The sequence below is a fragment of the Electrophorus electricus genome, chromosome 1 (assembly GCF_041902795.1).
Source record: "Electrophorus electricus isolate QZ-2024a chromosome 1, ASM4190279v1, whole genome shotgun sequence".
Classification (NCBI taxonomy): Eukaryota; Metazoa; Chordata; class Actinopteri; order Gymnotiformes; family Gymnotidae; genus Electrophorus; species Electrophorus electricus.
In genome coordinates, this window is record NC_137497.1 from 2,267,167 (window position 1) to 2,283,328 (window position 16,162).

Sequence of the window (16,162 nt, forward strand, 5' to 3'; positions counted from 1 at the left end):
GTGTGTTTTGCACATGCCTGTCTGGTATTTGTGTTTGCGCATGCCTGTCAGTTTGATGTGTGTGTGTTTTGCACGTGATTGTGTGTTGGATGTGTTTGTTTTGCGTTTTGCGTGTACCTGTTGGATGTGTGTGTTTTGCACGTCTCTGTCTGTTGGATGTGTGTGTTTTGCACATCTCTGTCTGTTGGATGTGTGTGTGTTTTGCGCGTGCCTGTCTGTTGTATTGTGTGTGTGTTTTGTGTATGGCTGTCTGTTGAATGTGCATGTTTTGTGTGTGTCTTTTGGATGTTTGTGTTTTGCACATGCCTGTCTGTTGTGTGTGGGTGTGTGTTTGGCGCGCGTGTGTGTGTGTGTGTGTGTGTGTGTGTGTGCGTGTGTGCGTGCGTTTTGCATGTGCCTGCATGTTGTGTGTGTTTTGCACATGCCTGCTTTTTGTGTGTGTTTGTTGGATGTGTGTGTGCTTTGCACGTGCCTGTCTGTTGGATGTGTGTGTGTGCCTGTCTGTTGGATTTGTGTGTGTTTTGCACGTGACTTTGTGTTGGATGTGTGTGTCTGTCTGTTGGATGTTTGTTTTGCACGTCTTTGTCTGTTGTATTCTGTGTGTGTTTTGCACATGCCTGTCTGTTGTGTGTTTGTGTGTTTTGCACGTGCCTGTCTATTGGATGTGTGTGTTTTGAATCTGTCTGTCTGTTGTATTGCGTGTTTGTTTTGTGTGTCTGTCTGTATGTGTGTGTTTGGCATGTGTCTGTCTGTTGGATGTGTGTGCTTTGCACGTGCCTGCCTGTTGTGTGTGTGTGTTTTGCGTGTGCCTGTCTGTTGTGTGTGTGTTTTGTGTGCCTGTCTGTTGGATGTGTGTGTGTTTTGTGTGCCTGTCTGTTGTATTGTGTGTGTGTTTTGCGCATCCTTGTCTGTTGTATTGTGTGTGTGTTTTGTTTGTGTCTGTCTGTTGTATTGTGTGTGTGTCTGTCTTGGATGTGTGTGTGTTTTGCACATGCCTGTCTGTTAGGGCTAGGGTTAGGGTTAGTGTTAGGTTTAGGGTTAGGGTTAAGGTTAGAGTTAAGGTTAGGATTAGTTTTAGGGTTAAGGTTAGAGTTAGGGTTAGCGTAAGAGTTAGGGTTAGGGTTAAGGTTAGAATTAAGTTTAGGGTTAGGGTTAGAGTTAGGGTTAAGGTTAGGGTTAAGGTCAGAGTTAAGGTTAGGGGTTAGGGTTTAGCGTTAGGGTTTAGGGTTAGTGATAGGGTTAGGGTTTAGGGTTAGTGATAGGGTTAGGGTTAAGGTTAGGGTTAAGGTTAGGGGTTAGGGTTTAGGGTTAGTGATAGGGTTAGGGTTTAGGGTTACGGTTAGGGTTTAGGGTTAGGGTTAGGGTTAAGATTAGAGTTAAGGTTAGGTTTAGGGTTAAGGTTAGAGTTAGGGTTAGGGTTAAGGTTAGGGTTAGGGTTTAGGGTTAAGGTTAGAGTTAAGGTTAGGGTTTAGGGTTAGAGTTTGGGTTAGTGTTAGGGTTAGGGTTAAGGTTAGTGTTAAAGTTAGGGTTAGGGTTATAGACAGTTCTCCTCACACACTCTGCAGCAAGTCATCGCTTTGCTCAGATGCCTCCACTCAGATTCTATGGGAACGTTCTCTTTATAGAGCTCATCAACCTCATATTCAAAGTTTTTCTTGTCCTCTTGATCTTTATGGTGTTCCTCCAAAACTGCTCTGGTCTGTTTAATCTCATTTCTTCTAAGCTCCAGCACTGATTAGATCCTTTAACCTGGTGATGCAAGCTGTCAGTTGTTTGCAGTTTTTCAGGACAATTTCAGTCATCTTTAAGCTCACGGCTTTACTCTTATTCAGAAAAGCAAAGAAGACCTTCTTGCTTGAAGTGAGCAGATCCCAAACATCTTTATATTCTTTAGATGTTTCTTCATTGTCCTCTTGATATTAATCATTTAAACATTCACAGTGAGAGTTGTCAGATAAAACACACAGGCTCTCCCTTCTCAGTCTCAGCATATCTGGCTTTGGATTCCATTATTGCTTTAATGGAGTTTATAGGCTTGTTGCAGGTATGGGTGATGAGCAAGATGATGTTCCTCTCCACGTCCTTACCAAACAAGGAGAGCACAGTATCAAAAACATACTGCTGTCTGTTCGTGAGTCAACGTACAGAGCTGCAGCTATTCTTAAATCATTGTCAGTGCTTTCTGTGTTTCTGTATCCAGGAGTATCAATGACGGTGAGAGAGAACAGACTCTAATCGATAAACGCATCATACACAGTGACTGCATTTGTCTGAGATTTGGTTTGGTTTCCTTTTGTCTCTATGATTTTACACCAAATTCTTTGACTACAGTGAGCATTCAGCATGTAGTTCACTATGGCATTGATGAGAGTGGACTTCCCTGATCCTGGTTCTCCAACCAGTAATATGGTTTTATGAGGTTTGCTTGGGTCTTGCTCTCCAAATGTATCTCTTCTCATTTTTTCAACAATTAAATTCCTGGTATTTAGGATACATCTTGAGATGGGTCCTTTTATGGATTCTTTTGTAATTCCTTGTAGTTGTTTCCCAGTGAAGTCTCTTCCTGCCTACATAAAAACCACACATGCAAGTAAAATTAATTCCTGTGAGTTACTGAACATGCTATTGTTCTTGTTATGGTAATAATCATCATCTTTTCTTTCTGCTAGAGATGTCAGTGATTTCTGATGTAAAAGGTAAACAATTACAAAGGTTTTTATCTTTGAAACAGTTAAAATAAATGATCCTAACATTGGTATTTAGTCATGGACATTTGCTGTCAGTTTCCTAGTCTACCTCCTTTAAAAGAGACAGTTGCATTTTAATCCAAATTCATTAGAGTTCACCCAGTGAGTGGATATCAAGCACAAACACTTGACTTCAAAGGCTGAATAATGGATAGCTTAGACTTGCCTGTTTTGGGCAAACTCCACCCTGCACACTAAGGTCTAAGCACTCAAGACAATTCTATAGATGATTCTTTAGATGATTCCATAGACAGTTCTGGGGTCTGAGTAGCAATCTGCACAATTTTAGCATTATTTCATTACTTCATGTGATGAACTCGTCAGCTCTGATTACAACCCTGTGTGCTTTGAGATGTCTTCAGTTATTACTGAAATGGATTTTGGTGCATTTGTTTGCCTTCAAGAGAGAATTCAGAATGAATAATCAGTAATGTTGCCTTCAGTATGTTTGCACTTGTTATTTTTATTTGTGTGTTTAATTTGTCCATTTAAAGTGGGGTGAGAACTATGGTGGGGACAGTATGACTAGCTGATGGCGTGGTACCAGCGAGCCAGAGAGACCCCTCCCCAGCTCCTGTACGTGGACCGTGACCGCTGGTCCAGCGTGCGCAAGAGCAAGGCAGCGGCCTGTTCCACGAGTGGACCAGCTGGTCGCAGGCTGGACGTGTGGAACTTCATGAGAGAGTTCGCGGCAGGTGTCACCACGGACAGTCACCAGCTGTAAGGCCTTTTCATGGGCCACCTGTCCTTCTGTGTGTAAATGAGCTCTGTTTAATACTGTATTCTACTTCACAAAGTGAACGAGTACTGTTTAATACTATATTAAATTAAATGTGGTTGCTGAACTTGTTATAGTGTGGAAAATAAAAGGAAACCCCTTTCATCCACAACCTGGTGTGCATCATTGAGTGGGACGGAACACAAAGGTCACACTAGCTACTATTTTACAAGCCCATTCAATCTAATGACATACTGTATAATACAACTCTAGTTTCTAGCTAAATACCTACAATTAGATTATTTATTTTGAATCACATTTTGACCTGACAAAGCATACATGCCAACAAGGTTGAAGAGATTGAAGATTGAAGAGCTGGTCATGAAAAGTGGAGTGGACACAGCACAAGTCCTGGGTAAAGTGCAGGCGCAGGTAGTCTTCTAAAATCACTCTACCCAGGACTTGCGTTGCGTCCACTTAACTTTTCATGACCTCTCCTGTATCGGCCTTGTTGGCATTTGTTTTGTTATATGCCAAAGTGCACACGCGTCCACTGATAAGGCCAGAGATGCACTCCATTGAATGAAATGAAAATGGTTTTTAAACACTTTCTGACAATGTTGACCCACTCTTCATCTTCCTATTTTAAGAGCATTAGTGTGATGGCTTATGATTCATATTTCTTATTGAATACTTTGCAAAATGGGAAAAAAAATTCAGAGCATTTTGCTTAACCCTGTGTGCTGAACATGTGATTGATCTACACTACAAGTTATGTCATATGAACCTTTCTTATCAAGTTTGGTTTTGACTCAATTTGCAATACATTTTGTTATTGTATTGTAATTTAATGTACTGAGATGTACTGAGTGTCTTGTCAACATTCATCTTAGGTCAATGCCCGAGATAATGCCCAAGATAATGCCAGAGATGCACTCGTCCCACTGGTTTTGATGTGTTATGGATTAGTGTGTTTTCTGGATCAGTGTGCCTGCGACAAAATTGTTTTTAAACAGCTAGTTTTAGTTTTTTTAATGAAAAAAGTGTTCAGCCGTCCTATGTCTCCATGTCGGTGACTTTGCAAGTCTCGACTGTGTTGCCAATGTTTCTACTGATGTTGTTACAACCTTGATTATAGACAGGCATACTGAAGCTGGCAAAAGGCACAGCTAACCTTCTAAAAATTCCACTCTACCCAGGACTTGCATTGCATCCACTTGACTTTTCATGACTACCTCTTCAGTATTGGTCTTGTTGGCATGTATGTTTTGTCACATCTTCTAAGACATCACTTTGCCATTGGACACCCAGGTGCTTTATGAAACGATCAATCTACAACTTGCTCGTCTCTTGATTCATCTATGTAGAAAAATATAGCGTGAATGTGGGCATAAGATTCAAGATTACCCTTCCTGAGGCGGACACCAAGTCAGCAGTTTGTCAACAGAGTGCTTAATGTAAGGAGTCTCCCGTCAGGGAATCAAACCCCAGTCTTCCGTGTGACAGGTGGAGATAATATCCACTATACTAACAAGGACAAGCGACAATGTTCTTCCACCACCAGGATTCACATTTCCCCCTGGTTTTGATGTATTCTGGCTCAGTGTGCCTGTGATAAAATGGTTTTTAAACACATTCGGACAACTTACATTTACATTTACGGTATTTAGCAGACGCTCTTATCCAGAGCGACTTACAAAAGTGCTTAGTATCTGCACAGCCTTCAGTAAAGGTGAATCTGCTGATTACACTAAGAGGACCTGATACACCTTCACCTATAATAGTAAAGGCATCTGTGATGTGCATCTATGGAGTGAGTGTATTCAATTGATTGCCAAGTTATTGCTACCAAGCCATTAAAGATATATGCAGATAGAACTTTATTGATCCTGGGGGGGCATTGCATCAGCAGTAGAATGTAGAATTTTAAACATCACAATCATTAATTATCATTAATGTTCAGATTTGCAGCTCTGTAGTTACATTGTCAAAGCAACTTTATATTATAATGAAGTTCCTGACTGGATTTCTCCTCAGCTTTGAATTATTCAGTTCAGATTAAGCTTGGTGAACCTCTGATGTTGGATTTGCTCATATCAGAGTCAGTAGAGGACAGCACAGGTGCAGCTGCTCCCTCTAGTGGACAGATCTGCACAGTGGCTGGCCACTCACTGAAGTGTGAACCTGAATACACTCGGAGAGTGTCACTCATCTCTGTTGTTGAGCTGAGAGGAACAGCACCATCTGATAGTGGAGTTTTTACATGATCTGGGACACCAGTAATGAAGAGGTCATTCATACTTACACAATTGAAAGGTGTGTGTTTAGTGTTGTTTCTGTAGGTTGTGTGTCATCTGTAACTATTGTGTCATGATGTTTTATTATTTGGTGGATTTTGGTATTAAGGAGCATCAGAGTGATGGTGGAGTTGTGAATGGTGGTGGTTATTGAAGTGGTTACTGTTGTAACTATTGAAATTTTCTTTATACTGTTCTGGTAGCATGTTGTTGGTGTTGTTAGGCTGCTATGTGCAGTGGAAGATCAATGGTTAAGGTTTCTGACTTGTAATTAAAAAGTTACCAGTTCAAGCTGCCACTGTTGGGCACCTGAGCAAGGCCCTCAATTGCTCAAAGTTTTACCCAGCCATGATTCCAAGTCACTTTGAATAAAAGTGTCAGCTGAATGTTGTAAATAAGTGGTGGTGTGTGTCTAGTTGCTTTTTGAGGGAAGAAGTCCCTGCTCTATCAGTTGTTTGTCTATCTATCAGTTGTTCCTCTGGCTATCTTAAGCATCTCCTCTGTAGTGTGGTGGTTCAGATGGATGTCCTTGTGAGGGCAGTGGTTTGATTCCTATACTGGGCTGGTCAAATGTGTCTTTCTCCAATCACCAAGCACTGTCTACCTTTGTGTGTTTCTTTAGTCTTTCCAGTATTGTAGCAGGTAGTGCAGTGCTCTGTAGTGCTCCCACTCTCTCAGTTCACTCCCCTTCCCTGTAGTCATTACATCTTTTGGTTGGCTTCTTCTTCTTCTCCACTTCCCTTTCCTCCTCTGCACTTGGGTCCATCTAGAATGTCCCTCCTTCCTACAGTATCCACCAGGCACACAGTCTGAAGGGGTACATCACCCCTGATCAATCTGACCGTCCTGCTGTCCTGATACAGAGGTCTGTGGTATCTCGTAATTAAAATGATTTGTTGAGTTTTTCTCAAAGCAGTTAGTAATAAGTAAGAGATGTCATTGCTTGTTTGCTGACAGGCAAATATTTCAAGCCTGATATTTCAAACATGAACAACTCAATGTGAACTAGCTAGGAGACCAGTTTCCAAATCATCTGATTTGGTTGGCTTTGTACATATACATATGATTTTACATCGGTACTGATTAAATAGTGGTTCATATTTTGGTAGTTTGAAGTCTCCACTCTGGTACATAATTATACTTCAATACTGTTTAAATAGTGGTTCATATTTTGGTAGTTTGAAGTCTCCACTCTGGTACATAATTATACTTCAATACTGTTTAAATAGTGGCTCATATTTTGGTAGTTTGAAGTCTCCACTCTGATACATAATTATACTTCAAAACTGTTTAAAAAGTGGTTCATATTTTGGTAGCCTACAGTGTCAGACTGGCTTATCTTATTCACTTGGTATATATTGTATGATCACTTGTGTGTGTACCAGAAGTCCAGTCATGTGGAGATCAGAGCTCCACAGTGGCTTTGCTGTTGGTTCTGGTGGGGGTGGGGCTTGTGGCAGCAGGGCCACAGAGGAATAAAATTCAGCAGCTACAGAAAGGAAGTGCTGTAACCAGTAACCATGACAACAGAGGAATTAATATGAATGGACTATATAACCTTCCAGATGAAAAGCAGAGTTTTTCTTCAAATAACCTTGAGAAATCAATTTGAAATTATTGAACATAACCAGTATGAAGTTCAAATGAAAGGTGGGTAACCACAGAACAGAAGAAGAGATTGTTACCCACTAAAACTTCATTCATTCATTCATTCATTCATTCATTCATTCATTCTCCCACTACTAATAACCAATATGTCTCAGAGAAAAATTCCACAGTGAACAAGTAAAAAGAGATTTTTTGATTGGTGCTTTTAGTCATGTGGGAGCTGGTACATTTACGGCTTTGTAGGTGAGTGTCAGCGTTTTAAATCTGATGTGAACTACTACAGGAGCCAGTGGAGAGAACACATCAGGAGGGTGACATGGAGAACTTCAGGAGGCTGAAGACAAGCTGTGCAGCAGCATTCTTGATGAGCTGTAAGGGTCTGATGACACAGAGGGAAAGACCTGCCAGGAGAGAGGGGCAGTAGCCCAGTCTGGAAATGACAAGAGACTGACAAAGGACAGGTGCATTACACCTGTACCAGAACACCAGGGCTTCTGTGAGAGTGGTGTTTGCACCTGTACCAGAACACCAGAGCTTCTGTGAGAGTGGTGTTTACACCTGTACCAGAACACCAGGGCTTCTGTGAGAGTGGTGTTTGCACCTGTACTAGAACACCAGAGCTTCTGTGAGAGTGGTGTTTGCACCTGTACCAGAACACCAGGGCTTCTGTGAGAGTGGTGTTTACACCTGTGCCAGAACACCAGGGCTTCTGTGAGAGTGGTGTTTACACCTGTACCAGAACACCAGGGCTTCTGTGAGAGTGGTGTTTGCACCTGTACCAGAACACCAAATATTTCAGAGGTTATTTACTTATTTATGTTTACATCAAGAATCCCATCATGACAAAGAGAATCAGAATTAATCTCTGAATTTGTGTGTTGACAGTTTGCCTAATGTGGAAAGTGTTAATTAATTCAGAGTCATATTTTCTCATAACTATAAATGTGAACATATCTGATGTTTACTTTGCCTGCATACGAACTCAATGAATAATTTCATCCATCAGAAAGGAGTCACGTTCAAAGGCACTCGGTTACTCAGTCAGACACTCACGCACACACACGCCTCTCCACACAAGCAGCAACACAGTCCATCTCGAGTTGTGAAGCACCACTTCAGGCGCGCTGGGTGAATTTAATCAGTCATTTAAATCATTTTAATCATGTCATGTAGCCAGATAGTCAGACACTGTATTTCACACAGAAATGACCGACAGACAGGTTAACGAGCGGCTAGCTAACTCGAGCGGTTCGCCCATTAATTCTCACTTTTACACTAAAGTCTTGACGTACCGAGACTGGGAATTAAAGCCAGAAATAAAGCACTCGAAAATGTAAAAAGGGCGCTCGGCTTCACTTACCGCACGCTGTAAAGCAGAAGTGAGACAAGGCAACAGGACAGCAACGGGATAGCAACAGGAGAGCCAATGAAAATTCGAGAAGCAAATTGGAACAGACCAATGAGAGGACGCAAGTGTTCTGGAACATACTGGAACAAAATCAGGGTCAGTAGAATGGGGGTCGACATGTAATGACGGACAGAGCCAGAAAACGAAAGCAAAACACAATAACAAAGAACAAATACACTGAGAGAAACACAACTGGGAACAGGTTACATGGCAAAAATGTGGAATAAAGAACACATGCTACACGAATAGCGAACACGACAGGGGCTTAATATAAATGGAGGCGTAGTGTAGTGAACACAGGATGAGTGAACAATAACCAGCGACAAAACTAGAGACACAAGTAATATATACACACTACTTAACAAGTAATATATACACTAGTTAACAATAATATATACACTAGTTAACAAGTAATATATACATGAGTTAACAATAATATATATATATATACTAGTTAACAATAATATTTACACTAGTTAACAAGTAATATATACACTAGTTAACAATAATATATACACGAGTTAACAAGTAATATATACACTAGTTAACAATAATATTTACACTAGTTAACAAGGAACATATACACTAGTTAACAATAATATATACACTAGTCAACAATAATATATACACTAATTAACAAGTAATATATACACTAGTTAAGAAGGACTATATACACTAGTTAACAAGTAATATACACACTAGTTAACAATAATATATACACTAGTTAACAATAATATATACACTAGTTAACAAGTAATATATACACTAGTTAACAATAATATATACACTAGTTAACAAGAATATATACATGAGTTAACAATAATATATACACTAGTTAACAAGAATATATACATGAGTTAACAATAATATATACACTAGTTAACAATAATATATACACTAGTCAACAATAATATATACACTAGTTAACAATAATATATACACTAGTTAAGAAGGACTATATACACTAGTTAACAATAATATATACACTAGTTAACAAGTAATATATACACTAGTTAACAATAATATATACACTAGTTAACAAGAATATATACATGAGTTAACAATAATATATACACTAGTTAACAATAATATATACACTAGTCAACAATAATATATACACTAGTTAACAAGTAATATATACACTAGTTAACAAGAATATATACATGAGTTAACAATAATATATACACTAGTTAACAATAATATATACACTAGTTAACAAGAATATATACATGAGTTAACAATAATATATACACTAGTCAACAATAATATATACACTAGTTAACAAGTAATATATACACTAGTTAACAAGAATATATACATGAGTTAACAATAATATATACACTAGTTAACAATAATATATACACTAGTCAACAATAATATATACACTAGTTAACAATAATATATACACTAGTTAACAAGTAATATATACACTAGTTAACAATAATATATACACTAGTTAACAATAATATACACACTAGTTAACAAGTAATATATACACTAGTTAACAATAATATATACACTAGTCAACAATAATATATACACTAGTTAACAATAATATATACACTAGTTAACAAGTAATATATACACTAGTTAACAATAATATATACACTAGTTAACAATAATATATACACTAGTTAAGAAGGACTATATACACTAGTTAACAATAATATATACACTAGTTAACAATAATATATACACTAGTTAACAATAATATATACAGGAGCACGAGGGCTGTTTAGCTGTGGGGATAATTAGGGTTGAGTGGTTACTGGCTGCGTGGTAGTTGGGGGTGAGGGTGTGATTAGCTGCCCCTATAGTTCTGGCTGCAGGAGTGAGGGAGAGAAGAGGGTCTGTGCTGTTTAAATGAAAATTAAGAGCTTGGTAGGCGAGCTAATTAGTCAGCTGACAACTGGCCGTTTAGCAGCTAAATGTAGGCCTGTGAGTGGCAGCAAACGTCATGCATTTTAGTGAGTTGTATTGATGATTCATTTTGTTTTGCAACGAGAGACACTGCATTTAAATTCGAGAGGAATTTTGTTCCTTTAACTAGTGACCTGTTAGATTTTATTATTGCAAATATGTAGGTACATGACAGTACGCATACAACATATTAATTAGTTAGAGCTTATTTGTATCTGGGTAAACAAAGCAATACCTCAGCCCTATGTTGATATTATGCTTATAGTTATATATTATTATTATGCTTATATTAAGATAATTGTGTTTCTCTTTCCATAGGTTAGTTTCTAAAAGTAAGATTAATCTTTCATATTAAGATGGACAGTGATTTGACTTTTTGTCAAATTTCTTTTGGAAGCAGTAGACAGCTCACTTGTTTTTTCAATAAATGTTCAAAATACACTCTTAATATAAAGCAGGGTCATATGAGTTGAAAGATATCACAAAAATATTTACAAGCCAGTATTTTTTAGTTGAGACTTTGTTTGCAAGATAAAAGAATATTTTTTTGAGAAATTTTATAAGTTTAAATATTTTGCTTTTGTGTCTGTATGTCCATAGGTCTATGTCAGATCCATTAAAAGTGAGTAGAAAGTTATTAAAACTGCCATTTTTGCATAACTGCAGTGGTTCTGAAGTTACTGAGATTATGTGGAAATACCAGTATACTTGAAAGCATTTGTAAATTAGCAAAATTAACAATACATATATGAAGTTGAAGTGCTTTTATCATATAGCTAAGCATTGTTGTGCAGAATACAAAGAGTTAGCTGTCCACATATAAAACAGAAACAGACCAATGGATACTTTCACTCTATGCAAGACATGTTAGTCAGTCAGCTAACTTCAGTATGTATTTACAACTGGTCATATGTCATTGGATTAAACACATGTAATGTAGGTATTTGCTGCTATTACAAGTGTAAGCATACTAAGAACAGATTAATTAATAACAGCTTATTCATAACATAATTATGACATTTTAGCCCACATCCAAGTTGCAGTCTAAGCAGTACTTTAGCCTGAGTATTATTGGCACTGACCTCTCTATTTTCACATGAACATTTGTATTTGATAGAGACTATAATGCAGTTCTGTAAGTCGGCAAATGCTGTAAATGTACACTGATGTCCTCATTTATGTTTCTGTATGTTCAGATTACCTCACATCATCTCTAAGTAAGTTAAAGAATTAAATTTGTGGCTTAGCCTTTGTTTCCTTTTAAATACTTCATAAAACTGGCATCGGTTTTTACCATCTAAATCATAACCTTCTGTATTCAGCGATTACAGAGAGCAACTGCAGCCAGTCTAAATGTAAAATGATTTAAATGAAGTACATGACAAACATTCCTTTGAAGTATTTTGGCTCTTGTACAATGACACCATAATGTGGGGAAATTATTTGACTCTTATTCAGTGACATTAGAAAAAAGACAAATTACAAGTATAGAAACATTGAGGGTAACTGGTTATGAAAAGGTCAAACTTGGTGACAGTATATTTAAAGCTAGCTACAACATGTCTCAACAGCTAAGAATCCTCCCATCCTCAACTACTCCACAGCAAATTACATTTCATGTTTAAATACCATTTAACAGTATTTCAGGATTTATTATTGCAGGCATTATTGCAGGATTACATTTAACATTTAATCATTGACATCATGTGATGTAGAGTAGATTTTAAAATCAGTTTATTCTTTTTTTAATATGACAAATGATGGATTATTATTATAATAAATGTGGTTGCTATGGTGTTGCTAGGGTAAATGTTGAGGGATATATTTTTGTGGGGGTAATTTTTCTTGCATGTAAAATGGAATCCTGAAATACTGTTGACCTGTTAAGCCATTCCCAGGGAGTTGTTATGTGAATGGCAGGATGTTAGCAAATGGTTGCTATGGTGTCCCAGATGGCTGCTAGGGAATTACCAAGTGGTTGCTTTTGGGGTACTTGGAGAAAGATGATGGGGTATTTAGATGTTGGGGTAGTTGTGGTTGAGGGCTGTTAATCTAATGGGGTAATTGTTGTTTAGGGGTATTAAGCTGCGTGGGAAATGGTTGAGGGGAGTTTGGCTGATGGGATAGTTCTTGAAGGACTGTTCAAGTTAAAGTTCAAGTTCAAGTTCAAGTTTGGTTTATTTGTCACATACACAGTACAACTTGCAGTGAAATGGTTGAGAGTGCTCTGTCCAAACTGAGAAAAAAGAAAACAGGGGTGCATAGAAAAATATATATTCTATATATGTACAAACTATATTAACAATGTATGTACAATATATGTATATTATGTTTATATACACAATGTACAATGTATATGGTTGTGTATGTATATGTACACAATGTACAGAATGTACAGATCTATTTGTAAAATTATATATTTACAGTTTTTACAGTTTTTATGTTACATGGTGGAATAGAATATCTATATATATACAGTTATGTTACATGGTGGTGGTGGTCCCCACAGTTGATCAGTTTCCCTGATTCAGGGCCTGAATGGCCTGTGGGAAGAAGCTCCTCTTCAGTCTCTCTGTCTTGGTCTTCAGGGAGCGAAAGCACCTCCCTGACCTCAACAGAGAGAAGAACCTATTGTTGGGATGGGTGGGGTCCTTCACAATCCTCCTGGCCTTGGTCTGGCACCACTTGTAGTAGATGGTCTGCAGGTCAGGAAGTTCCGTGTGAGTGATGCACTCTGCTGAACGCACTACCCTTTGGAGTGCTTGTCTGTCCTGCTTGGTGCTATTCCCAAACCAGACTGTGATGTTCCCCGTGAGGATGCTCTCGATAGTGCAGGTGTAGAAGTTCCGCAGTACCTGTGGTTGTAATTTGAAGTGAAGGCTAATTGGCTATGGGGTAGTGTCCAATGTCAGCCAGAGGAGGATGCCCCCCCCCCCCTCCTCTTTGAGTCTTGGTTCCTCTCAAGGTTTCTTCCTCTTGCTCTAGGGAGTTTTTCCTTGCCACTGTCACCCTTGTCTTAGTCACTGGGGGCTTGGACTTTGACATTTGTAAAGCTGCTTTCTGGGGTAGGTGTTGCGGGGCTGTCAGTGGGCTATTTGGCTGTTGGGGGTATTTAGATTTGAGGGGTAATAGCATCAAAGGAAACAAATGGGCAGCTCTGAAAATTCTTTGTGTAAAGAACTGGCGGAGAAAGAGCGGAAAGCTCTTAGCATGAAGAAAGTGTGACGGAAGCACATGACAGCACCACTCTCCTCCTCTTCCTCTCCTTCATCACGCTTTCTCTCATACACCCCATGTTCTCTCCTTCCTCTCTGCAACCCTGCTGTGCTACAGCACTCAGCTACTAGTGTACACCTCTCTCTCTCTCTCTCTCTATCACAAACACACACACACACACTACACCTCACTCTCACACAAACTACACATCTCTCTCACACACACACTGTACCTCTGTCACACTCTATACCTCACTCTCACTGTCACATACACACTACACTTTTCTCTCTCTCGCACACATATACTATACCTCTTTCTCACACACACTACACTTCTCTCTCACACACATATACTCTACCTCTTTCACACACACACACACACACACACACACTACTTTTCTCTCTCTCACACACACATACTATACCTCTTTCTCACACACACTACACTTCTCTCTCACACACATATACTCTACCTCTTTCACACACACACACACACACACACACACACACACACACACACACACTACTTTTCTCTCTCTCACACACACATACTATACCTCTTTCTCACACGCACTACACCTCGCTCTCTCTCTCTCTTCCACACACACATACATTACACCACTTTGTCTTTATTTGACATGTACAAAAAATCAAAGCACTCAACAGCAATGAGAGTCAGCATTCAGGAAGTTGAGAAAATCAGAAGATGAACTTCTCTACTACTGATACCACTAGGGGATACTACAGAGGAATTCCTTGATATCAACTGAAACCTTAATTCTGGGGTCTTTTATCCTTCTCCCTCTTTGTGAGTGTCATTCCTCCAATCATAGTCCTCTCTCTTATTTTCATATCTCTTAGTGAAGTGTCATTCCTCCAATCATAGTCCTCTCTCTTATTTTCATATCTCTTACTGAAGTGTCATTCCTCCAATCATGATCCTCTCTCTTATCTTCATATCTCTTAGTGAAGTGTCATTCCTCCAATCACAGTCCTCTGTCTTGCCTTGTTATTAATCTCACTTTCTCTTCTAGAGAGCTTTGGACAAACGTCCATTAATACCTGCTTGATCAGACCATCATTGTGTATTAACACCTGCTGTTTTGTCATCACTTTTCTCCAGTTGTTATTTATGATCCAGGTTATGGTGTGAGTGTGTGAAGGTCTACAGCATTGTTGCCCTTATTTACTGTCTTAAATGAAGTCCCAGGTCAACAGACTTACCGTGTTAAATTAAGTGAGAGCAGTAAAGAGAAAAGGGAGGTATATTTTTATCCTTTTGTTCAAAAAGTGCAAATAATTGGCCGCTTAAATTTGTGTACACTTAGTGTACACTTCTCTCTCTCTCATATATATATATATATATATATATATATAATGTCACACACACTACACCTCACTCCCTCTCACACACACTACCACCTCACTCTCTCTCTCTCTCTTTCTATCACACACACACAGACACACACACACACACACACTTCACTCTCTCTCTCACACACATACATTACACCATTTTGTCTTTATTTGACCTGTGCAAAAAATCAAAGCACTCAACAGCAATGAGAGTCAGCATTCAGGATGTTGTCATATCTCTTAGTGAAGTGTCATTCCTCCAATCAGTCCTCTCTTATTTCCATATCTCTTAGTGAAGTGTCATTCCTCCAGTCACGGTCCTCTCTCTTATTTTCATATCTTAGTGAAGTGTCATTCCTCCAATCACAGTCACAACAGTAGACACAACAGTAGTAAATGTAATTGATTTATTATTTATTAGCTAAATATATGCAGCTGACGTGCTGTGATGTCTTAGTGTCAATATGATGAATGTGAACCTTGATGGCAAAGTTATAGGTTAGTTCATTATGTAACATAATGTAATATTGAATATAGTCTGATAATGTGCTCTCAGTGTACTAACTAGAGTAAGTGAGTTATAGGTTAGTTCATTATGTAACATAATGTAATATTGAATATAGTCTGATAATGTGCTCTCAGTGTACTAACTAGAGTAAGTGAGTTATAGGTTAGTTCATTATGGAACATAATGTAATATTGAATATAGTCTGATAATGTGCTCTCAGTGTACTAACTAGAGTAAGTGAGTTATAGGTTAGTTCATTATGTAACATAATATAATATTGAATATAGTCTGATAATGTGCCCTCAGTGTACTAACTAGAGTAAGTGAATTCCTTTGTTTTCTACTTAGAGGCAGTACAGAAGTTTGAACAGAAGTGAAAACAGAA

The 16,162-nt window shown here is 38.4% G+C and overlaps 1 protein-coding gene across 1 annotated transcript in view; it reads right to left on the reverse strand.

The window, feature by feature from the left end:
- LOC118241310 (uncharacterized) overlaps positions 1-16,162 on the reverse strand; it is a 451,150-nt gene that overhangs the window by 60,289 nt on the left and 374,699 nt on the right. The gene's annotated exons all lie outside the window — the stretch shown is intronic.